This window comes from Thamnophis sirtalis, unplaced genomic scaffold, assembly GCF_051295495.1.
Source record: "Thamnophis sirtalis isolate CommonGarterSnake01/CBP01778 unplaced genomic scaffold, rThaSir2_p1.2 scaffold_10, whole genome shotgun sequence".
Classification (NCBI taxonomy): domain Eukaryota; kingdom Metazoa; phylum Chordata; class Lepidosauria; order Squamata; family Natricidae; genus Thamnophis; species Thamnophis sirtalis.
This window is the reverse complement of record NW_028261390.1, coordinates 69,934,590-69,958,693: the sequence shown is the minus strand read 5'-3', so window position 1 is coordinate 69,958,693 and position 24,104 is coordinate 69,934,590. Positions and strand designations below refer to the sequence as shown.

General features: G+C 43.0%; 1 protein-coding gene across 1 annotated transcript in view; it reads left to right on the top strand.

Moving 5' to 3' along the window:
• Positions 1 to 732: 732 nt before the first annotated feature.
• Positions 733 to 24,104, top strand: part of APBB2 (amyloid beta precursor protein binding family B member 2) — a 115,565-nt gene continuing 92,193 nt past the window's right edge. Inside the window, exon 1 of the mRNA XM_087724841.1 lies at positions 733 to 926. The gene's annotated coding sequence lies outside the window, so the exon portion shown is untranslated. The remainder of the gene's footprint in view (positions 927 to 24,104) is intronic.

Genomic DNA, 24,104 nt, shown 5'->3' with positions numbered 1-24,104 from the left:
GAGAAAGGAGAGGGAAAGGAAAAGAAGGGGAGGGAAAGAAAGAAAGGAATGGGGAGGAAAAGAAAGGGAAGGAAAAAGGGGGAAGAAGGGGAAAAGAGGAAAAGAAAGGGAAGGGGGGAAGAAAGGGAAAGGAAAAGGGGAAAGAAAGAAGGGAAGGAAAAGGGGAAAAAGGGAAAAGAGGAAAAGAAAGGGAAGGGAAAGGAGGAAGAAAGAAGGGAATGGGAAGAAAAGAAAGGGAAGAAAAAAGGGGAAGAAAGGGAAAAAGAGAAGAAAGAGAAGGAAAAGGCGAAGAAAGGGAAAAGAGGAGAAGAAAGGAAAAGGGCAAAGAAAGAAGGGAAGGAGAAAAGAGAAAAGAAAGAGGAAAAGGTGAAGGAAGGGGAAAGAGAAGAAAAGAAAGAAGGGAAGGAGGAAAGAGGAAAAAGAAAGGAAAAGGGGAAGAAAGAAGGGAAAAGAGGAAAAGAAAGGGGGAAGAAGGGAACGGAGAGGAAAAGAAAGGGAAGGTAAAGGGGGAAGAAAGGGAAAAGAGAAGAGAAGGAAAGGGGGGAAGGAAGAAAGGAGGGAAGGAGAAAAGAGAGGGAAAGGAAAAGAAGGCAGGGCTTCTGCAGGACCTTCTCCTCCTCCTCCTCCTCCTCCTCCAGCGGCTCCTCCTTGCGAGGCTCCCCCGTGGCCGCACCGCGTCGTCCTCCGTGCCGCCTCCCTCCCTCCCTCTCCCGGCCGGCCCTTCCTTCCTTCCTTCCCTTCCCTTCCCGGGAGGCGGCGCAGGAGGCGAGGCGAGGCCGCGGCCGGAGGCCGGAATTGCTGGCCGGGGAAGCGCAGAGGCGGCGCAGCGTTTCCGGAGGCGCCGCTGGGGCTGCTGCTGCTGCTGCTGCTGCTGCTGCTGCCGCGGCGGGCTGGAGCCGCGATCCGGCGGGGGAAGACAGCGGCAGGTAAGGCCCCGGAGCCCCGCAGCTGCAGCCCCGCAACCAGGCCGGGCCAGGCGGCCGCCGAGGAAAGCCGGGCTGCTGCAGCGGGGGAGCCCCGAGGGGGGGACGGACGGAAGGGCCTGCTGGGGAATGAAGCTGCGGCGCCTCTTTCCTTCCTTCCTTCCTTCCTTCCTTCCTTCCTTCAACCCATCTCTCTTTTCTTCTTTCCTTTCCCTCGCTTTCCTCCCTATCCTTCCATTAACCATCCCATCTCTGTCTCTCTCTCTCCTTCCTTCCTTCCTTCCTTTTCCCTTCCATTAACCCATCTCTCTTTCCTTCTTTCCCTCGCTTTCCCTCTCTATCCTTCCATTAACCCTCCCATCTCTCTCTCTCTCTCCTTCCTTGTTTTCCTTTTTCCCTCCTTCCTTCCTTCCTTTTCCCTTCCCTTCCATTAACCCATCTCTCTTTCCTTCTTTCCTTCCTTCCTTCTCCTCGTTTCCATCTCTCTCTCTCTCTTTCCTTCTTTCTTTCCTTCCTTTTCCCTTCCCTTCCATTAACCCATCTCCCTTCCCTTCTTTCCTTCCTTCCTTCTCCTCGCTTTCCCTCCCTATCCTTCCATTAACCTCCTATCTCTCTCTTTCCTTCCTTCCTTCCTTCCTTCCTTCCTTCCTTCCTTCCTTTTCCCTTCCCTTCCATTAACCCATCTCCCTTTCCTTCTTTCCTTTCTTCTCCTTGCTTTGCCTCCCTATCCCATTAACCCTCCCATCTCTCTCTCTTTCCTTCCTTCCTTCTTTCCTTCCTTTTTCCTTCCTTTCCATTAACCCATCTCTCTTTCCTTCTTTCTTTCCTTCCTTCTTCCTTCCTTTTGCCTTTCTTTCTATTAACCCTCCCATCTCTCTATCTTTCTCTCTCTCTTGTGTCTATCATCCATCCATCCATCCAGCTATCACCTATCATCTAATCTATCTATCTATCTATCTATCTATCTATCTATCTATCTATCTATCTATCTATCTATCTATCTATCTACCTTTATTATGTCTATCATCTATCAATCAATCATCTACCTACCTACCTACCTACCTACCTACCTACCTACCTACCTACCTACCTACCTTTATGGTGTCTGTCTATTATCTATCTATCTATCTATCTATCTATCTATCTATCTATCTATCTATCTATCTATCTATCTATCTATCTACCTTTATTATGTCTATCATCTATCAATCAATCATCTATCTATCTATCTTTTTGGTGTCTGCCTGTCTATTATCTATCTATCTATCTATCTATCTATCTATCTATTTATCTTTCTACCTTTATTATGTCTATCATCTATCAATCAATCATCTATCTATCTATCTATCTATCTTATGGTGTCTGTCTGTCTATTATCTATCTATCTATCTATCTATCTATCTATCTATCTATCTATCTATCTATCTATCTATCTATCTATCTATCTATCTATCTACCTTTATTATGTCTATCATCTATCAATCATCTATCTATCTATCTATCTATCTATCTATCTATCTATCTATCTATCTATCTATCTATCTATATCTATCTATCTATCTATCTATCTATCTATCTATCTTTATGGTGTCTGTCTGTCTATATCTATCTATCTATCTATCTATCTATCTATCTATCTATCTATCTATCTATCTATCGTTATGTTCTTATTGTGTTGCATTGCAAGCTGCCCAGAGTCACCTTAGTAATGAGATGGGCAGCATATAAATTTAATAAAGGAAAAATGCTGTTGGCCCCATACAGAAGGGCTCCTTCCCTCCGTCCCCCTCTTTACCTCCCCCAAAATTATTTCACCCCTGTGGAAGAAGAAAAAAAAAGAGAGATCTGGCCACACCTGCCAATCCAGGAATTATAGAGAACCGAGTTCAGAATTAAAAGGCAGGGTCTCTAACCTTGACCTTTTAAAGACTTACAGACTTCAGTTCCCAGAATCCCCCAGCCAGCCATGCTGTGACTGGGGAATTCTGGGAGTTGAAGTCCGTAGAGGTCTTAAAAATGGCCACAGTTGGACACCCCTGGTTTTAACACTTGTATACCCCACTTATATGCTTGCAACTGATGTTTTCTGAGCAAGTGAGCCAGAGGGCATCTGGGATCAGGAAGCCAACCAAAATAAACAGAATTAAAACCTGCCCAATATCCGTACAGAGAGCTAGCTGCAGAAATATTTTTATGCAACGGATTGTTTTTCAGCATTTTGGTTGCTTAAATATTATCCTTTGTGGTTTTTTTTTTTTTTTTAAGTGTGCATGTTTGTGTGTCTTTCCTCTGGATGTAATTTTGTGCAACTTTCGGGCAGAAATTCCAGTACGAAAATAGTAAGGACAAATAATAAAGTAACGTAGAAGGATATGAATAGCTCGGCCGTGGTCGATGTTTATTTCTTTTTTAAAAAAAGTACGCTAAGTAAGGTTGAGATGGTGCTTATGTTCTGATGTTTCCTGTTCTTCATTGATTCGTAGCGTCAAATCCACCCGTTCCTTCCCAAAAATCTAGCAAGGATGCAGCATTTGTCAACAAAGTCCTTTTTTTTAATTTATTGCTGCTGGTTTTAATTTTTATTTTTATTTTTTGGGATGGAGGTGATTTCATTGTATTTGGTGTCTGTGTAAAAGGTATTATGCAAGACTTTGCACAAATATGAAATAAGTAGGCTTAAGATAGGTCTGTGTGTAATTCCCTATAGCCTGAGATTTAGGAATATCTGCATTAACCCAAGATTCTCCAAGCAGCAGCTAAACCACAAACCGTAACTCACAAACCACGATGGCTGCACTGGCATGGCATGTGAAACATATATTGGTTTGGCTTAGCAAGGTCATCTAATCCTGGTTGGTGGCTTTATGGCAAGGCTGTTAATCATAGGATTTCTTCTTTGGCAGGGGGAAAAAAAACATGCAATGGCTTTGCAGGCATATTTTCCCGAGAAGCAGGCTCTATTTGATGATCTCCTCCAAGAGGAAATCTGTTTGGGGTATCGAGTGATTTTAATTAAGAGATTCATTGGCCCAGCAGCCCCGCTTTTCAAATCGGATGAAAAGAAGAATTTGAAGAACTGTCTTAAGATGGGGGGAAACAGAGGTGATGTGAGTTACCTCCCATTTTAGAACAAGAGTGAGCCATTCAGGGGCCCAGATCCAATTTGGTGGCTTCAGAAACTTTTTTTTCCCCAAAAAAATTCAGCTGGACTTTCTTGGTGTTTTTTCCAAGAAAGAACCCTTGAAAACATTTCACTTCTCAACCAGAAAGCTTCTTCCCAGGGAAGGGAAGGAAGAAAGAAAAGAGGAAGGGAAGGGAAGAAAGGAGGGAAGGAAAGAAAGGAGGAAGGGAAGGGAAGAAAGAAAAGAGGAAGGGAAGGGAAGAAAGAAAAGAGGAAGGGAAGGGAAGAAAGGAGGAAGGGAAGGGAAGAAAGAAAAGAGGAAGGGAAGGAAAGAAAGGAGGAAAGGAAGGCAAGAAAGAAAGAGAGGAAGGGAAGGAAGGAAAGGAGGAAAGGAAGGGAAGAAAGAAAGAGGAAGGAAAGGAAAGAAAGAAAAGAGGAAGGGAAGGAAAGAAAGGAGGGAAGGGAAGGGAAGAAAGAAAAGAGGAAGGGACGGGAAGAAAGAAAAGAGGAAGGGAAGGAAAGAAAGAAAAGAGGAAGGGAAGGAAAGAAAGAAAAGAGGAAGGAAGGAAGGAAAGAAAGATAAAAGAAGGCGAAAGGGAAGGAAATGAAGATAAAAGGAGAAAGGAAAGAAAGGAAAATTAAAGAAGGAGAAAGGGAAGGAAGGAAAGGGAAAAAATAGAAAGGAAAGAAAAAGAAGAAAAGAGGAAGGAAAGGAAAGAATGGAAAAGGAGATAAAAGAAGGAGAAAGAAAAGGCAAGGAAGATAAAAGAGAAAGGGAAGGAAAAGAAAGGAAAGGAAAGGAAGGAAAGGAAGATAAAAGAAGGAGAAAAGGAAAGGGCTTATTGGATGAGAAGCGAAACATTGCAAAGGGGAAAAAACCAGTTGCATTTTGGGGGAAAGCACTCTTGGGTCAACCATGACCAGGATGATGGAGAATCTCCATAAGCCTTTCGCAGCTCGCTTTCCTTAAGATCAGCGATGGTGGCTTGCATTATCCTTTGCCACTTTGAAATAGGAGATGTATTTGTGCGCGTACGCAGAGTTGCCAGAGGAAGGGAACAACTAAAGAACAAGGGTTGACTTGGGAGTCAGGCCACAGGTGGCCGATGAATGGCCCCTCCCAGAGGAAATAAAAGAGGAGCAAAAGGGGAGTGGAGTTTGCAGGAGACAATTCGTTCGCTTCATTGGTTCGTGACTCTCCGAGTTGCCAAGTTTTGCAGATCTCAGCCTGGCAGCTCTCCAAGCCAGATAAGGTCTGTGACCGTAAATCCTCCCTCGAAAGACTTTGCTGGATGTGAAGGAGCAGAATTCACAGTCAATTAATAAAAGGTTTTTTTCGTCGTGACAAGGAGTTTGCTTCGTGCTCTCGGGAAGCCCTCGGTCAGAACAGGTTGCCTTTCTGGAATTCTGTCCCATCTCCACCCAGGATCTCTCGAGCTCAGATAAGAGTGACCATCGGGTTCTTGGTCACTTCTCTTACTAAGGCCCTTCTCTCATGATTGCTCAGTTTGACCGGGTAACCAGCTCTTGGAAGAATCCTGGTTGGGTCAAATTTATTCCATTATAGAATTATAGAGGCCACTGTGCTCTTAGGAAACTTGAAATTTTAGTGATGCCTTCCCCAGATCTGTGCTTGCAATAATCCTGTCTCTGAGCTCTGCAGGAAGTTTCTTTTGCCCTTCTATAGTATGCATTGTCAGCTGTGAGGCCTTCTATAGAGAGGTGTGCGCCTTTCCAAATTGTGTCCAGTCAATTTAATTTACCAATTTAATTTAATTCGCGAGCCGACCTGTGATAAATTAGGAGAAACACGTGAGCAACGATCAAGAGAAATGGGAGGCCAAATTTCACATGTGTGTTGCAAAGGTCTGAATACTATTGGGATATTTCAGGAGTTTCCCCCACCCCCTTCTTTTTAAAAATAAATTTACAGGCATTTCTAAAATTCTTTTGTGGTCCTGGGGTGTTGAATGGAGATGAACGAGGGCGTGGGGAAATGAATTTCAACCAGGGTAGAATCGGGCTGCAGCATAACCACGTTGGCAAAAGGGAAGGGGGTTTGAGGACTTTCTGAATGCACTGCGTTTGAAGCATTACGCTGCATTGGACTGCCTGTATGTGCCTCGGCAGTGGCATCTGTACAGAATGATGAACCAGAATAGAATAGAATAGAGTGGAATGGAGTGGAGTGGAATGGAATGGAATAGAATAGAGAATGGAATGGAATGGAAGAATGGAATGGAATGGAATGGCATAGAATAGAATAGAATATAGAATGTAATGGAATAGAATAGAGAATGGAATGGAATGGAAGAATGGAATGGAATAGAATAGAATATAGAATGTAATGGAATAGAATATAGAATGTAATGGAAGAATGGAATGGAATAGAATGGAGTGGAATGGAGTGGAATGGAGTGGAATGGAATAGAATAGAGAATGGAATGGAATAGAATAGAATAGAGTGGAATGGAATGGAATAGAACAGAGAATGGAATGGAAGAATGGAATGGAAGAATGGAATAGAATAGAGAATGGAATGGAATAGAATAGAATAGAGAATGGAATGGAAGAATGGAATGGAATGGAAGAATGAAATAGAATAGAGAATGGAATGGAATAGAATAGAATAGAATAGAGAATGGAATGGAAGAATGGAATGGACTAGAATAGAGTGGAATGGAATAGAATAGAGAATGGAATGGAAGAATGGAATGGAATAGAGAATGGAATGGAATAGAATAGAATAGAGAATGGAATGGAAGAATGGAATAGAATAGAGTGGAATGGAATGGAATAGAATAGAGAATGGAATGGAAGAATGGAATAGAATAGAGTGGAATGGAATGGAAGAATGGAATGGAAGAATGGAATGGAAGAATGGAATAGAATAGAGAATGGAATGGAATAGAATAGAATAGAGAATGGAATGGAAGAATGGAATGGAATAGAATAGAGAATAGAATAACAGAGTTGGAAGGGAACTTGGAGGTCTTCTAGTCCAACCCCCTGCCTAGGCAGGAAACCACTTCAAACAAATGGTTATCCAACATCATCTTAAAAACGTCCAGTGTTGGAGCATTCACAACTTCTGGAGGCAACTTCTGTTCCACTGATTCATTGTTCTCACTCTCAGGAAAGTTCTCCTTCGTTATAGGTTGCTTCTCTCCTTGATAAATTTCTACTCATTTGCAGAATAACTCCCTCTTCTTTGTGGCAACCCCTGAGATATTGGAAGACTGCTATCGTGTCTCCCCTGGTCCTTCTTTTCATTAAACTAGACCTACCCAGTTCCAGCAACCGTTCTTCCTAGGTTTTAGCCTCCAGCCCCCTAATCCTCTTTCTTGCTCTTCTCTGCACTCTTTCTAGAGTCTCCACATCTTTTCTACATCGTGGAGACCAAAACTGGGTGCAGGATTCCGAGTGTGGCCTCACCAAGGCCTTAAAAAATGGCACTAAGGTAGATCCTTAGAGTTCAAATGCATCAACAGGAAAGTGATTCACTGGTCTGAATAAGGCTGAGCTCACCGTAAGGCATCGGGTGCTGGAAAACCCACAGTGGGAGGGGCTCACACAGCGGGCCAAGCCAGAATAAAAACCAAGGTTTGCAAAACAGCCTGGTTAAATTCATCCCAAATGCTTAGCAGACAGCCAGTCTTAATATCTGCTGCTATTAAGAGACGAAAACTAAGATGGCTCCCATGAGTTCATGTGGACACCAACTTGACATCTCAAGGAATTCCTTGAGAAAACCCTCCCCTCCAGCCACTGAATTCTGCCTGGAATGTGTGGTTGGGTTTATACATTACATGACTAATTCTGCGCTGTTAATTGACTCTGGGTGAATCAGATGCAGTGGCTGAGTTCACACAACCCTCCAGGCTAAAAACGTCATGTGATATAGGCTAGTCAGACAGTATATTTAGAATAACAGAGTTGGAAGGGACCTTGGAGGTCCTATAGTCCAACCCCCTGCCTAGGCAGGAAACCCAACAACACTTCAGACCAAGGGTTATCCAACCTCTTCTTAAAAGCTTCCAGTGTTGGAGCATTCACAACCTCTGGAGGCAAGTTGTTCCACTGGTTAATTGTTCTAATTTATTTAATTTATCTAATTAATTTCTCCTCAGTTGGAAGTTGTAATCTCTCCTTGATTAGGAAATTTCTCCTAAATTGCTTCTCTCCTTGGTTAGTTTCCACCCATTGCTTCTTGTCCTGCCCTCAGGTGCTTTGGAGAATAGCTTGACTCCCTCTTCTTTGGGGCAACCCCTGAGATATCGGAAGACTGCTATCATGTCTCCCCTGGTCCTTCTTTTCATTAAACTAGACATACCCAGTTCCTGCAACCATTCTTCATATGTTTTCGCCTCCAGCCCCCTAAAATTATCTCGGTTGCTTCAGGCTTTGGAGATGTCTGAAGGCCTCCTTTCTACCAGCCACGCTTCTTGAGGTTGAGAGTTTGTGGAAAATAACCACGTTAAGGTGGAGGGGTGACAACCCTGTATCCTGATTTACATCTCCCAAGAACAGTTTGTACGCTGAATTGTGTGATGCTGAATTGTGGGATTCCAGGAATCAACGTTTAGATAAAAGAAAAAAAAATATTTGGCATTAATTTTAATTTAATTTTGTTTTTAAGGGATATAATGGCTCAGTGGCTAAGGCGCTGAGCTTGTCGATCAGAAACATTGGCAGTTCGGCGGTTCGAATCCCTAGCGCCGCGTAACGGAGTGAGCTCCCGTTATTTGTCCCAGCTTCTGCTAGCAGTTCGGAAGCACAGAAGAAATGCAAGTAGACAAATAGGAACCACCTTTGGTGGGAAGGGAACAGCGTTCCGTGTGCCTTTGGCGTTGAGTCATGACGGCCACATGACCACGGAGACGTCTTTGGACAGAGCTGGCTTTTCGGCTTTGAAACGGAGATGAGCACCGCCCCCTAGAGTCGGGAACGACTAGCACAGATGTGTGAGGGGAACTTTTAACATTTATTTTTATTCTAATTGCCTTGATTTTATTATGCAGCTGCTCCTTGACTTATGACCACAATTTGAATTTCTGCTGACTTTGTTAAGTGAGTCTTGCCCCGCTTTACGACTTTTCTTGCCACAGTTGTGAAATTAGTACATACGGTCATTGAGTGAATCTGCCCGGTTGAATTGACTTTGCTTGTCAGAACGTCACAAAAGGGAATCGTGCGATCCTGGTAAAACCGTCGTAAATATGAACCAGTAGCCAAGCATCTGAACGGGGATCACGTGACATGGGCTTGCCACAACGGTTGTTAAGTGTGAAAAACGGCCATAAGTCACTTTTTTTCACTTTGAACGGCCATTGTTCACTATAAGTCGAGAATTATCCGTGCTTTGCACTTAAGGTTTTTGTTACCGTTTGTTAAAAGTTTTGGAACAAGCATGGCATAAGTTAAATAAAACGAATAGACCAAAAGGTAGCAAAACAATTTAAGGGGTTGGGAATGCTGGAAATTCACAATTTCCAGAATTCCTGAGCCTTGCAAGGAAAGGGTGATTTGGAAAGGCTGCCGGCTCAACCCCTTTTGTTTCCTGCATGAAAAAACAGGAAAGCAGAAAGCTGAAGGAATGAGTAATCTCATAGTTTCCATTCTTAAGGAAATGAACAGGGTGGGTCAAAACTTCACTGGAAGGCCTTAAAGCCAAGCTGCATGCCCATATAACAGAGGTGTGCAACCTTGGTGGTTTTAAGACCTGTGGACTTCAACTCCCAGAATTCCCCAGCCAGCTGGAAGTCGAATCCCAAAAGTCTTAAAGTGGCCAAAGTCAAACACCCTGATAGATAGATAGATGATAGATAGATAGATAGATAGATAGATAGATAGATAGATAGATAGATAGATAGATAGATAGATGATAGATAGATAGATAGATGATAGATAGATAGATAGATAGATAGATAGATAGATAGATAGATAGATAGGTAGATAGATGTGTGTGTGTGTATATATGTATGTGTGTGTGTGTGTGTTGTATTTGTGCTGATAAATAAATAAAGGGAGACTTTATTAGCACAAATACAACACAAAAATGTAACAAAGGCAACAGTAAAAATATTGGGTTTCTCTCTGGATGGTCTCTTGTGATGAGCCGATAGACAGAGAAAGGAAGCAGCATGGCTCCTCCCATATTTGGGCATACCAGGGGTTGTGACACTAAATACATATATATATATATGTATGTATGTATGTAATGTATGTATGTATGTATGTATGTATGTATGTATGTATATATATACACACACACACACACACACACATACATACATACATACATATATGATGGATAGATGATAGATAGATGATATGTAGATATAGATATATAGATAGATATATAGATAGATATATAGATGGATGATAGATAGATAGATGATAGATAGATGATATGTAGATATAGATATAGATATAGATATGTATATATGATAGATAGATAGATAGATAGATAGATAGATAGATGATAGATAGATTATATAGATATAATATATAGATGATAGAGATAGATAGATAGATAGATAGATAGATAGATAGATAGATAGATAGATAGATAGATAGATAGATAGGACCGTTACGCGGTGCTAGGGATTTAAACGGCCGAACAGCCGACCTTTCTGATCGACAAACTCAGTGTCTGAGCCACTGAGCCACCGCGTCCTAGTAGGAGTAGGCAGTGTACATAACCGATGAAAAACTTAGGGAATGAGATGAATCAGTGGAGAATTGGCCAACATAACCTTGTTCTCATTGCTGACACAGGGCATTAAGCCATAGTTTGACCATGCTTGGTTAGATCAGCCGTCCAGGGCTGGTTTCATTCCTCGCATGGAGACGCCAGTCGCATTCTGACTTGGTGCAATGTAGCCCCAACATTTTTCCTCATTCCTAGAACATGATGAGTTTTCTGGCTGTTGTGTGGTTGCTGTGGAGACCAGGTCCCAAACTTGAATTGCAGGTGTTCACCTATTCCCTGTAGTTTATGTTTTCATTAGTTCACCACCTGCGTCCCACCTCAATCCAGGTTTCGGCTTCCTTGGAGTAAAATCTCACCTAGTAGAACGCAACCTCCACCAGTTCAGGTGGGACGTCTAGTAACAACACAGTTTAGGAGGAGAAGGATGGTTGTGCCTCAGGGGGTCTCCAAAATTGGCCACTTGTGGACTTCAGCTTGAAATAGCGACTTCCTGACGCATTATGGGAGCCGACATTCACAAGTTCTCCTTGCTCGAGCAGCGGGGGTTGGACTAGAAGACCTCCAAGGTCCCTTCCAAGTCTTATTCTATGATGTATAATCATAGGCTGCATAAACAAGGATCAAGATCACGTCAAGTGTTAATACCGCTTTATAAGGCCTTGGTAAGGCCACACTTGGAATACGGCATCCAGTTTTGGTCGCCACGATGTAGAAAAAGATGTGGAGACTCTGGAAAGAGTGCAGAGAAGAGCAACAAGGAGGATTAGGGGACTGGAGACTAAAACATACGAGGAACTGGGTATGTCTATTTTAATGAAAAGAAGGACTAGGGGAGACATGATAGCAGTGTTCCAATATCTCAGGGGTTGCCACAAAGAAGAGGGGGTCAAGCTATTCTCCAAGGCACCTGAGGGTAGAACAAGAAGCAACGGGTGGAAACTCATCAGGGAGAGAAGCAAAATTTCCTGATAGTTAGAACAATTAATCAGTGGGACAACTTGCCTCCAGAAATTGTGAATGGTCCAACAGTGGAAGTTTTTAAGGGGATGTTGGATAACCATTGGTCTGAAGTGGTGTAGGGTTCCCTGCCTAAGCAGGGGGTTGGACTAGAAGACCTCCAAGGTCCCTTCCAACATTCTACTCTACTCTACTCTACTCTACTCTACTCTACTCTACTCTACTCTACTCTACTCTACTCTACTCTACTCCACTCCACTCCACTCCACTCCACTCCACTCCACTCCACTCCACTCCACTCCACTCCACTCCACTCCACTCCACTCCATTGGTTCTACTCTACTCTACTGGTTCTACTCTACTCTACTCTACTCCACTCCACTCCACTCCACTCCACTCCACTCCACTGGTTCTACTCTACTCTACTGGTTCTACTCTACTCTACTCTACTCTACTCTACTCCACTCCACTCCACTCCACTCCACTCCACTCCACTGGTTCTACTCTACTCTACTGGTTCTACTCTACTCTACTCTACTCTACTCTACTCTACTCTACTCTACTCTACTCTTACTAGTTCTACTCTACTCTTCTCTTCTCTTCTCTACTGGTTCTACTCTACTCTACTCTACTCTACTCTACTGGTTCTACTCTACGCTATGCTAGTCTACTCTATTTCCTGCGTTATGGCTTAAAGTGGCCAAGTTTGGAGATTCCTTGTTACTTAACGGGATAAGCCCATTGCACGAAAACCAGAACGAAATTTTAGTTGTGGGTTTTCAACTTCAAATAACACAAACATTTGCTGAAGGCGCCCTTGCTTGTCTTAGAATGTGGTTTGGGATCTGTCTTCAGGGCTAATTTTGCCAAGCGACAGGAGATTTCCCTGCCAGGATATGCTGGCTATTGGCTGGGCTTCCATGTAATGAGTTTTGTTTCGTTTTCCAAGCTGGGTGCGAACCCAGCCATTATAGTACAGATTTGGCTGTAAAATCCCCAGGCTTCGCATTACGAGGGCTTCAATTGGCGGTAGACTTGATGTCTGTTGTTTTTTGGCTGTTTTGGAGGCAGCGAAATAAAAATAAAAATTAGCGGTGGGTCAGTGGCTAAGGCGCTGAGTTTGTCGATCAGAAAGCTCGGCAGTTCGACGGTTCGAATCCCTAGCACCGCATAACAGGGTGAGCTCCCGTGACTTGTCCCAGCTTCTGCCAACCTAGCAGTTTGAAAGCACGTAAAAATACAAGTAGAAAAATAGGGACCACCTTTGGTGGGAAGGGAACAGCGTTCCGTACGCTCTCTCTGTGTTTGTGTGTGTTGCAAAATAATGCTGTGGGTGCAAATTTTTGCTGCTTGCTGTTTGTTTTTGACACACTGTCCGTGAGCTCATGCACATCCGCTTTTTGACAAAGGTTAACTTCTATTATGTCCAAGGAAATTCTTGAAATTAAATGCCCCGGGGCTATAAATTTTCATTTTCTGTGTGATGAGTTGGCTTGGCCGATGTTGTTTCTGGTGCTGGTTTTAATGCTACTGTAAGATCTCTGAATGCGCCCACATGCGCTCCTAAATTGGCAATGAGAAAAATGTGGCCCAGAGCACATTAAACTATATCGGAGTAAAGAGGAAGCAATTTCAAAGTTTTTTTCTTTTTTAATGAGCTGCAAACGAAGGTGATTTTTTTTAAAAGACCCTATTTCCATTAACCAATTGGATTATTATTAAATGCATAATGTAGGTTTTTTTTTACTTCATGTAAAACAGGAAGGATACCGGCAAAAAGACTGTGTTATTTACTGAATATACACTTCAGTCTAATTGATAAATGATCAATCCTTGAGGATATCAAATGAAAATGCGTTAGCTTTTCCATTATATTGATTGCTACTGTTTCAGCAATTGAAAGTAAGAAGATGGCTGTAAGTCTTAATTCTTTTTTTTTAAAGCGTAGAATAATTATTTTTGCTATCTCGCACGCTTAAGAAATCCATAACTCCTGAAAGAATTGTAAAGAGAATATATAAACACCGATGGAATATAAAAATCTCTATGTACGTCGTGATGTCCCTTCCAACATTCTACTCTACTCTACTCTACTCTACTCTACTCTACTCTACTCTACTCTACTCTACTCTACTCTACCCTACCCTACCCTACCCTACCCTACTCTACTCTACTCTACTCCACTGTACTCTTCTCTACTGGTTCTACTCTACTTTACTGGTCTACTCTACTCAACTCTATTCTACTCTACTCTTCCCTATCCGAATAGTGTTTCGTGTGCCTTGAGTGTTGAGTCATGCCGGCCACATGACCCCGGAGACGTCTTCGGACAGCGCTGGCTCTTGGGCTTTAAAACAGAGATGAGAACTGCCCCCTAGAGTCAGGAACGGCTAGCACATATGTGTGAGGGGAACCTTTGCCTCAGTTCTTTGCCGTGATTTTTGAACTCTCTTTTTGAGTGCCATGTCAGGAGTTTCCTTTTCCGACGAAGAAAACAACTTTGCGACTTCGGGACTGCAGCTCCATCCTTTTATCCCTGCAATTCTTGGCCTCCCTTCTGCTCTCTTCAGAAAAGGCTGGCTCGAGTAAAACTGGGGCACTTGCCCATCTGATCTGCTTCTCTAGGCTCTGCCAGCACAGAGGAGAACGAGCTGTGAAGGTTTGCCGAGCCGCTTCTATTTTGGGTTTCCCAAATTCCAGCCCTGGGCTTCGCGGCTCGGCTTTTTTGGCACCCGCCGCTCTGCACACTTCCTCCCTTGCTGGCCTCGGATACGGATACGCGGATGATGTGCGCCGACAGTCTCTGCTGGGCTGGACGGAGGAGGAGGAGGAGGAGGAGGAATGCCTGAAAGGGATTTTAGATGGAGGTCTGTAGATTTCTTCAGGAATCTTTGGAGACCGGAAGTCAAGCCGTTCTTTGACCTGCGAGATTGGGGTAAGCTGGAAAACGAACAGCCTACCCAAAACGCAAAGGCTGTTTTCAACAGAAGCTGGAAGGCATCTGCTTTCTTCTGCATGCAGGGGAGATCCTACTGCTCAATTATTTACATCTGTATATCTCTCTCTCTGTATCTAATCTCCATATATCTCTATCTCTGTCTGTCTATCTATCTATCTATCTATCTATCTATCTATCTATCTATCTATCTATCTATCTATCTATCTCTATCTATTTATTTATCTTGCTATTGATCAATCGATCTGGCTATCGATCTATCATCTATCTATCTATCTATCTATCTATCTATCTATCTATCTATCTATCTATCTATCTATCTATCTATCTATCTATCTATCTATATCTGGCTATATCTATATATCTATCTGTCTGACTATATATGTGTCCAACTATCTATCCATCCATCCATCCATCCATCCATCCATCCATCCATCCATCCATCCATCCATCCATCTATTTATCTTGCTATTGATCAATCGATCTGGCTATATCTATCTATCTATCTATCTATCTATCTATCTATCTATCTATCTATCTATCTATCTTGCTATATCTCTCTCTCTCTCTCTCTCTCTCTCTCTCTCTATTTATCTTGCTATTGATCGATCGATCTGGCTATCTATCATCTATCTATCTATCAATCATCCATCTATCTGGCTATATCTATATATCTATCTGTCTGACTATATATGTGTCCAACCATCCATCTATCCATCCATCCATCTATTTATTTATCTTGCTATTGATCAATCGATCTGGCTCTATCTATCTATCTATCTATCTATCTATCTATCTATCTATCTATCTATCTATCTCTATCTGACTATATCTGTCTGTCTATCTATCTGACTGTCTGTCTATCTGTCTATGAATCTATCTATCTATCTATCTATCTATCTATCTATCTATCTATCTATTTATCTTGCTATCTCTCTCTCTCTCTCTCTCTCTCTCTCTCTCTCTCTCTTTATTTTGCTATTGATCAATCGATCTGGCTATCTATCATCTATCTATTTATCTTGCTATCTCTCTATCTATCTATCTATCTATCTATCTATCTATCTATTTATCTTGCTATTGATCAATCGATCTGGCTATCTATCTATCTATCTATCTATCTATCTATCTATCTATCTATCTATCTATCTATCTATCTATCTATCTACCATCCATCTATCTATATCTGGCTCTATCTATCTATATATATATATATATCCGACTATATCTGTGTCTGTCTATCCATCCATCCATCCATCCATCCATCCATCCATCTATCTACCATTTTATTGATATTATAAATATAAATATTTAAGATTAAAATTATTAAAAAATAAAAAATAAAGGCAGCATCTAATATTTTCTGCAGATGGGAATTTTTTTTAAGTGCTCAAATTTTACATATATTTTATCGAGATAACCAAAATAGAAAATAGAAGCGAAAACTATGATCGCGTTTTCTTCTCTACGCAGGGAAGTTCCCATTGCTCCATTTTATGTTTGTGTGTGGTTTCATTTTATGGGGATGATCAAAATACAAAAGTAAAATTAAAAATAAAGACAGTCGGAACAGAGAAAAAAATGGAAAAGTAAAGATAGTGGCGGATGGAAAAATGGGAAGAGAGGAGTGTAAAAGGGAAAGGGGGAGGGGAGAGGGGGAAAAAAGTTAACTACCAAAGCTTTTCAGTGCTGTGGGGAAAAAAAAACTAATGAAATTACAGCCTCAAGTTTTTATTTTTGCATATTTGATATATACTAGCCATAGAAATAGTATAAACCATAAATCCGCAAATCCCAAAGTCAAAAAACAATTTCCCCCCCAAAATCTAGATGCGTTTCCAAATAGAAATTAAAGTTGGATGGATTCTTTTCTCCGATTAAAGCAGTTAGTTTGACCATCTCTGCTAGCTCCAGCTATTCTTCCATTGTGGGAATTACTTTGCTTTTCCATTGCTCCACATGTAGAATTCTTGCTGTCTTAATATCTGTTTAATTAGCTTCCTATTTGTTTTATAACACGCAAGCCACCCAGAGCCACATTATAAGGGGGCCCGGGCAACGTAAAACATTTAAGAAATAAATAAGTGTACAACAGCTAAGTTGCAGATTTCTTTTTCAAGTTCCTGCCCCAGCCTTCAGTTTGATATTCGCTTTAAAGTTTTGTAGTCATTTTTTATATTTCAGTTCTTTCTATTCGTTTTAAGAATCTCTCTCGCCTTAAAGTCTTAATTTTATTTTATTTTTACAGCGACGTTGTACAATAACCAATTTCGTTAGGGCACTGCACACCACAACAACTAGACACAAGGACAGCTTTTCCCCGAATGCCATCCCTCTGCTAAACAACTAATTCCCACAACACTGTCAAACTATAAGAGCCAAGGTGGCGCAGTGGTTAAATGCAGCACTGCAGGCTGACTGCTAGATCAGCAGTTCAGCGGTTCAAATCTCACCGGCTCAGGGTTGACTCAGCCTTCCATCCTTCCGAGGTGGGTAAAATGAGGACCCGGATTGTTGTTGGGGGCAATATGCTGACTCTGTAAACTGCTTAGAGAGGGCTGAAAGCCCTATGAAGCGGTATATAAGTCTACTGTTATTGCTATTATTGCTATTATTGCTATTCACAAAGACTGTATTACTATTATTCTTCTCTTCCTTTCTAGTATCTCTCTCTCTCCACTTACGAGTATGACCGTGTTGCTTGTATCATTCAATTTATAGTGTTTTTATTTGTCTCCCAGTACAATTTGACAGCTTATTAGTAACCTTGACTCTCGCTAAGTGTTTTTAATCTTTTTATTCTTGATGAATGCATTTTATTCTCCTTTATGTACACTTGAGAGCAAATGCACCAGTGATGGTGAACCTTTTGGGCAAGAAGAAATTTTGCTCTTCTTGAAGCCACACTCCAAAAAAAAGGATTGTTTTGCCCGACTTGGAAGGGAGACCTACGAACTGTTCAAAATAAATAAAACAAAATGAGCACCTTTCGGTGGGACGTAATTTCAGTGAAGAAGAAGGGAATTAACCGCCAAAGACGACAAGATCAATTGTAGCCCCCGGGAGAAGTTTTTTAAAAAGGCGCCTTTGAGGAAAAGCAAATGAAAGGTTATCTATTTTTATAGGACTGCGTTTTTTAAAAAACTCCCGTCACTCCAGATTTAGGCGGTTGGTTCGTCCTGCAACATTTCTGGCCTGCAGTATTAATAGCCAGAATCCTTATTAATTGATAAGCAACTTGGTGATGAAAGCACCTTTAATGTATGTATGTATGTATGTATTAAGTGTTACAACCCCTGGTATGCCCAAATATGGGAGGAAGCTCACTGCTTCCACCCTCTGTCCATCGGCTCGTCACAAGACACCATACAGACAGAAACCCAATATTTTTACTGTTGCCTTTGTTACATTTGTGTTGCATTTGTGCTGATAAATAAATAAAGGGAGACTAGTATAGATCTATTTCAAGCTATTTAGCTCTCATCAGCTAGCCATACCCTTACTGGGATTAGAACTTAATACATACCTATCTCCCTGGCTCAGCTGATAACGGAGAAGGACCTGTGGCTTAGTGGTTAACACATCTGCCTAAGATGTAATACAGCACAGGTTCTAATCCCAGAAAAGGAGGAAGGAGGAAGAAGGAGAAAAAGAAAAGAAGAGGAAGAAGAACAGGAGAAAGAAAAAGACGAAGAAGGAGAGGAAGAAAAGAAGAGAGAAGTAGGGAGGAGAAAGGAGAAGAGGAAGAAAAGAAGAGAGAAGTAGGGAGGAGAAAGGAGGAGAAGAAGAAAAGAAGAGAGAGGAATAGGGCATCCAGTTTTGGTCGCCACGATGTAGAAAAGATGTGGAGACTCTGGAAAGAGTGCAGAGAAGAGCAACAAAGATGATTAGGGGACTGGAGGCTAAAACATATGAGGAATGGTTGCAGGAATTGGGTTATGTCTAGTTTAATGAAAAGAAGGACCAGGGGAGACATGATAGCAGTCTTCCAATGCCACCAAGAGGAGGGAGTCAACCTATTTTTTTCCAAAGCACCCAAAAGGCCAGACAAGGAAGAATGGATGGAAACTGACCAAGGAGAGATTCAACTGGAAATAAGGAGGAATTTTCTGACAGTGAGAACAATCAACCCGTGGAAGAGAAGTTTCCTTCAGAAGTTGTGGGAGCTTCATCTCTGGAAGCTTTCAAGAAGAGACTGGACTGCCCTCTGTCAGAAATGGTGTAGGGTCTCCTGCTTGGGGGGGGGGGGTTGACTAGATGACCTCCCAACTCTTTAATCTCTTCAAATTCCTTCCATGCCTGGTATTTTATCAGCCAGGGCAGCCGGCTCAGTCCTTGTAGCTCTTGAGCGCAGTTCAGGGGGGGGGGGGGGCGAGGGGGGATGGCTACGACCTTTGTGATTTAAAGTTCACTCGGCCAATGAAAAATGTATTATTCTTAAGCAAGCCCAATGCGTTTTGGCGAGGTCTGAAACGGAATCAGTTTCCAGGTTATTTTAATTTAGGTGCCCCGAGGAAATGTTTTGAAATCCAGTCCCTGAAACGCTGCACTTAAGGGAATTGCAACAGGAGGAAGCATTGTGGAACGCAGCGGTACAAAATATATATGGAAAACTTGAGGAAAAATAAGATATTAGCCTATTAGCATCATCAACATTATCAGGAATCTACGCAGTTTGAAAGAACAATTTAGTCAGTCCTTGACTTTATGACCCCAATTGAACTCCAGATTTCCACCGCCAAGCGAAACGCTCGTTAAGTGAGTCCTGCCCCGTTTTGAGACCCTTTCTTGCCTCCGTCGTTAAGTGAAGCCCTGGAGTTGTTAATCCGGTAACCCGGTTGCTGAGTGAATCTGGCTTCCCCGTCGACTTTGCTTGTCAGGTGGGGGTTGCAAATGGGGACCACGATGACCGTCATAAATACGAACCAGTTTCCAAGAGTCTGAATTTTAACTACGTGAGCGTGGGGGATGCTGCAACGGTCGTAAATGCGGATAACGGTCGTAAGTCACTTTTTTCAGTGCCGTTGTAACTCTTTTAAGTCACCAAGCGAATGTTTATAAATCAAGGGCTCTCTGTAATACATACTTTGGTCTCTCTGCTTCAGGGGATGGAAGAGCTAGAAGTGGCAAGATTACACGCCCTCTACTACTGGTATTAAAATAGATATCCTCAAGCGATCTCCCCAGGGCGCCTTCAAGCAGAAACTGCCCATTTCCTAAAATTAGGGTAAACTCTTTGGAAAGATTCCTGCTATTAGTTTGCTTCAGCGAAAACGAGGGGAAGGATGGGATCATTAGTGTCCTCACGGCAAGTCAGACGGAGAGTGATTCTGCTGAGTGACAGCCGTAACCTCTTGAATGACATTGCATTACGCCGGGAGTTGCAAAAAGATGAATATGTTAAAGATTATGAAATGCGTCTTGTCAGGTTCCATCTTTCCACTTGGATTTAACAGGCCCGGGGGTTGCTAGGCAATGGCTAAATAATTGGGATAATAAAAGAAATACGGTGTATTTCATGATAAATAGTGCCGTTGGCTTGATATTGCTGAATGAGTGAAGGTCACGTAAATGTGTGTGTTGTGGCCCGCCAGCGGCCTGCGGAGCTGGCAGCAGAGTCGGAGAGTGAGGAGGTTGGGGAGGAACGTGGGCCAGTCCTGGGGGGGCTGAGGAAAGCTCGGACGAGGGCTCTGCGTCGGAGGCAGAGAGGGAGCTAGACAGCAGTGAGGCAGAGGAACAGCTGGAGCCTGTTCCCAGTGTGCGCATGCACAGAGCTGCCAGAAGACATGAACAACTAAGAAAGCCGGTCGACTTAAGAATAAAGCCACACCTTGGAGGTGAATGGCCCCTCCCATAGGAAGCAAAAAAGGAGGGGATGAGGAGGGGGCTTTTGCAGGAAACAATTCGTTCCTTCGGTCGTTTCAAGAGCGGGAAGTTCTGTTTGTGATTATAAGAGACTCTGTGCCAAGTTTTGTCTCCGCCTGTGTTTGGAAACTAGTTATTTGGCAGCTCGCCAAGCGAGATAAGGTGCGTGTGGATAAACATTCCTCGGGAAGACTGTTTGCTAAGCCTTGCGGACTGCGAATGAAAGGAATTCACAGTCGTGTAAATAGAAGAGGTTTTGGAGGGACCAAGACTTTGCTTCTTGCTTTCTAAGGAAACCTCGGTCAGAAGGGTGTGGTGGTTGGAAGCCGCTAAACAAGCATCTGGCGGGAATAATTGGTGCGTCAAATGTGTTTGGCAGATAAATGGATACCGCTAGAAGAGAGTATTCGTAGCTCAGGGTGGAACTGTAGAGTCCTGGGGGGCTCTCTGGAATGGGTTGTTTTCTTGCAGACGTTTCCTGACCTAACTAGGGAACATCATCAGTTCCAGAAAATAGGAGAGGGGGGAGAAGAAGAGGAGGAGGAGGAGGACGTGGATTGGAAGGACTTTGGTGCTTTCTGAGTTGGGTTGTTTTCCCGCAGACATTTCATTACCCAACTAGGTAACATCATCACTGTGAGAAGGAGGAGAAGTGGAGGGGGGGCATGTGACTGAGTGGGCATGGCCAACTTGATGGCACTCACGCCCACGCCCACTCAGTCACATGCCCCCCCACCTAGCCACGCCCGCAGGTAGACATTTTTAAAGGATTTTTCTCTAACTACCCACGCCCTCCCTTCGCCAGCCGTGAAGTGACTTGGAAGGCAATGGGATGCGCATGCGCGAAGAACATGGCGGTGACGGCAGCAGCTTTTTCGCTTGCCGGAGGTCTTTTCAATGCCTGCGGCCAGCCGCCACCTCTTTGAGAGCCGGTATGCAAAGCGTCAGGGCGAGTGAGCGGTGAGCAAGTGGGGTGAGCAGCCGGTGGCAGGGGGACCCGTTTGGGGGCGTGGCTAGCCAGCCATCGCTACTGGTTCACTGAACTCGGCAAAGTTTCCGCCACCGGTTCGGGACCCCGCTCCAAACAGGCTGAATACCACCTCTGGAGGAGGCTGAGGAGGAGGAGGAAGAGAAGGAGGAGGAGATTTGGTTTCCAGGGATGACCGAGTGGCCCCTCGGGCTCCGAGACACATCATGCTTTCCATTAGGCCGTTATTGGAACAATACGGCACTGACTCACACAAAGGAAAGCGACAGTGTGAGGAACAATGCGGCCTATTGATTACAGTGAATTGTTCAAACAGTGCGTTTTTTCCTTCGTCTGGCAAGCATTGAAATCCAAATTCTCTTAACTTTCCTTTGAACTCCGAGGCCAAGATTGTGGGACTGGTTCAGAAGGGGTGGGGGGAGGAAAAAAAGATATTTTGCTATATAAATACTATATAAATACTATATAAATACTATATAAATACTATATAAATACTATATAAATACTATATAAATACTATATAAATACTATACTATATAAATACTATACTATATAAATACTATACTATATAAATACTATACTATATAAATACTATACTATATAAATACTATACTATATAAATACTAATTTTGCTCGGTAAATACTAAGTTAGTAACCCAGTTGTAAAGTGAATCTGGCTTCCCCATTGATAATCCTAGCTCTCAAAGTACGACCACAATCGAGCCCAAAATTTCTGTCGCTACGCAAGATATTCGTTAAGTGAGTTTTGCTTCCATTTTACGACCATTCTTGGCACAGTCACTGAGTGAATCGCTGCAATTGTTCAGTTAGTGACGTGGTTGTTAAGGGAATCTGGGTCCCACATTGGCGGGAGTGGCGACCATGGGGAAGTTGCAACTGTCGTAAGTTTGAAGCACAATCCTAAGTTAGTTTTTTCTGTGCCCGTGTAACTTTGAAGGGTCACTAAGCGAAGCATTGCAGGTGAAGGGCTGTCTGTGTTGCGTTTTAAATTCCATGTGGGAGCAGGAACAGACAAGCAGTGACATTCCTGCTTACAACAACTTCCTAATTATGGTTCACCGACAAAAGGGCGACCGACAAAACTGCGCCCGACTAAACAGCGGTGACAAAACCGTGAGTTCTAAACCGCGCCGACGAATGAGCGCTGAATGGCGCCGACAACAGGGCAGCGACAGAAGCGCACTGTAAACCTAACCCTAAACCTAACGCTAACCCTCACCCTAAACTTAACGCTAATCCTAACCCTAAACGTAACGCTAATCCTAACCCTAAACCTAACCCTAAACTTAACACTAACCCTAAACCTAAACCTAACCCTAAACCTAACGCTAACCCTCACCCTAAACTTAACGCTAATCCTAACCCTAAACGTAACGCTAACCCTAACCCTAAACCTAACCCTAAACTTAACACTAACCCTAAACCTAAACCTAACCCTAAACCTAACGCTAACCCTCACCCTAAACTTAACGCTAATCCTAACCCTAAACGTAACGCTAACCCTAAACCTAAACCTATCCCTAAACCTAACACTAACCCTCACCCTAAACTTAACGCTAATTCTAACCCTAAACGTAATGCTAATCCTAACCCTAAACCTAACCCTAAACTTAACGCTAACCCTAACCCTAAACCCAACCCTAAACCTAACCCTAAACCTAACCCTTACCTGAATTTAAACCGCCCTTCTGTTGACACACTGTTGGTGCGTTGATGATGTTGCGGTTTTAGCGACGTGGTTTTGTCGGCACGCTTTTGTCGGGTCACGCCTAATTATATATATTTAAAAATGTGCACTACGGGTGTGGGAAGTTAACACCCACCCCTCCTCCTAGAAAAATGAAATATACTAGGAATTATTTAAAAAAGCAGAATATTATATTGCCCCGGATGAGAAACATGTTTTTTTTAGGCAGGAAACAGGCTCATTTTAATAGCCTCCACCTTCCCCAATAGCCCACAGCAGATCTCCGGCACTTAAGAGATAAAGAGCTAGCTAGGTCTATTCATAGGCAAATGCCCTCACCCAAGATCCAACAGAGGTAGGATTAGCCCTCTACTTATCTCACCACATGGCACCTGGGAAGATTACATCACCCAGCAAGGCTCAACCAAGCTTGGGACTCGAAATACAACCTGCAATGTTATCCCTGCATGACCCCATGGGAGTCTGACAACTAATCAGCGTAACCCCAGGCATTGTCAGCATGTTGTTAGTTGTGAAGTCGTGTCCGACCCATCGTGACCCCCATGGACAATGTTCCTCCAGGCCTTCCTGTCCTCTGCCATCCTCTGGAGTCCATCGAAGCTCAGGCCGGCTGCTTCGGTGACTCCATCCAGCCACCTCATTCTCTGTCGTCCCCTTCTTCTTCTTTGGCCCTCCATCGTTCCCAGCATGAAGCTCTTCTCCAGTGAGTCTTTTTTCCTTCTCATGAGGTGGCCAAAAGATTTGAGTTTCCTCTTCAGGATCTGGCCTTCTAAAGAGCAGTCAGGGTGGATCTCCTCTAGGACTGACCGGTTGGATGGTCTTGCAGTCCAAGGGACTCAATGCAGGAGTC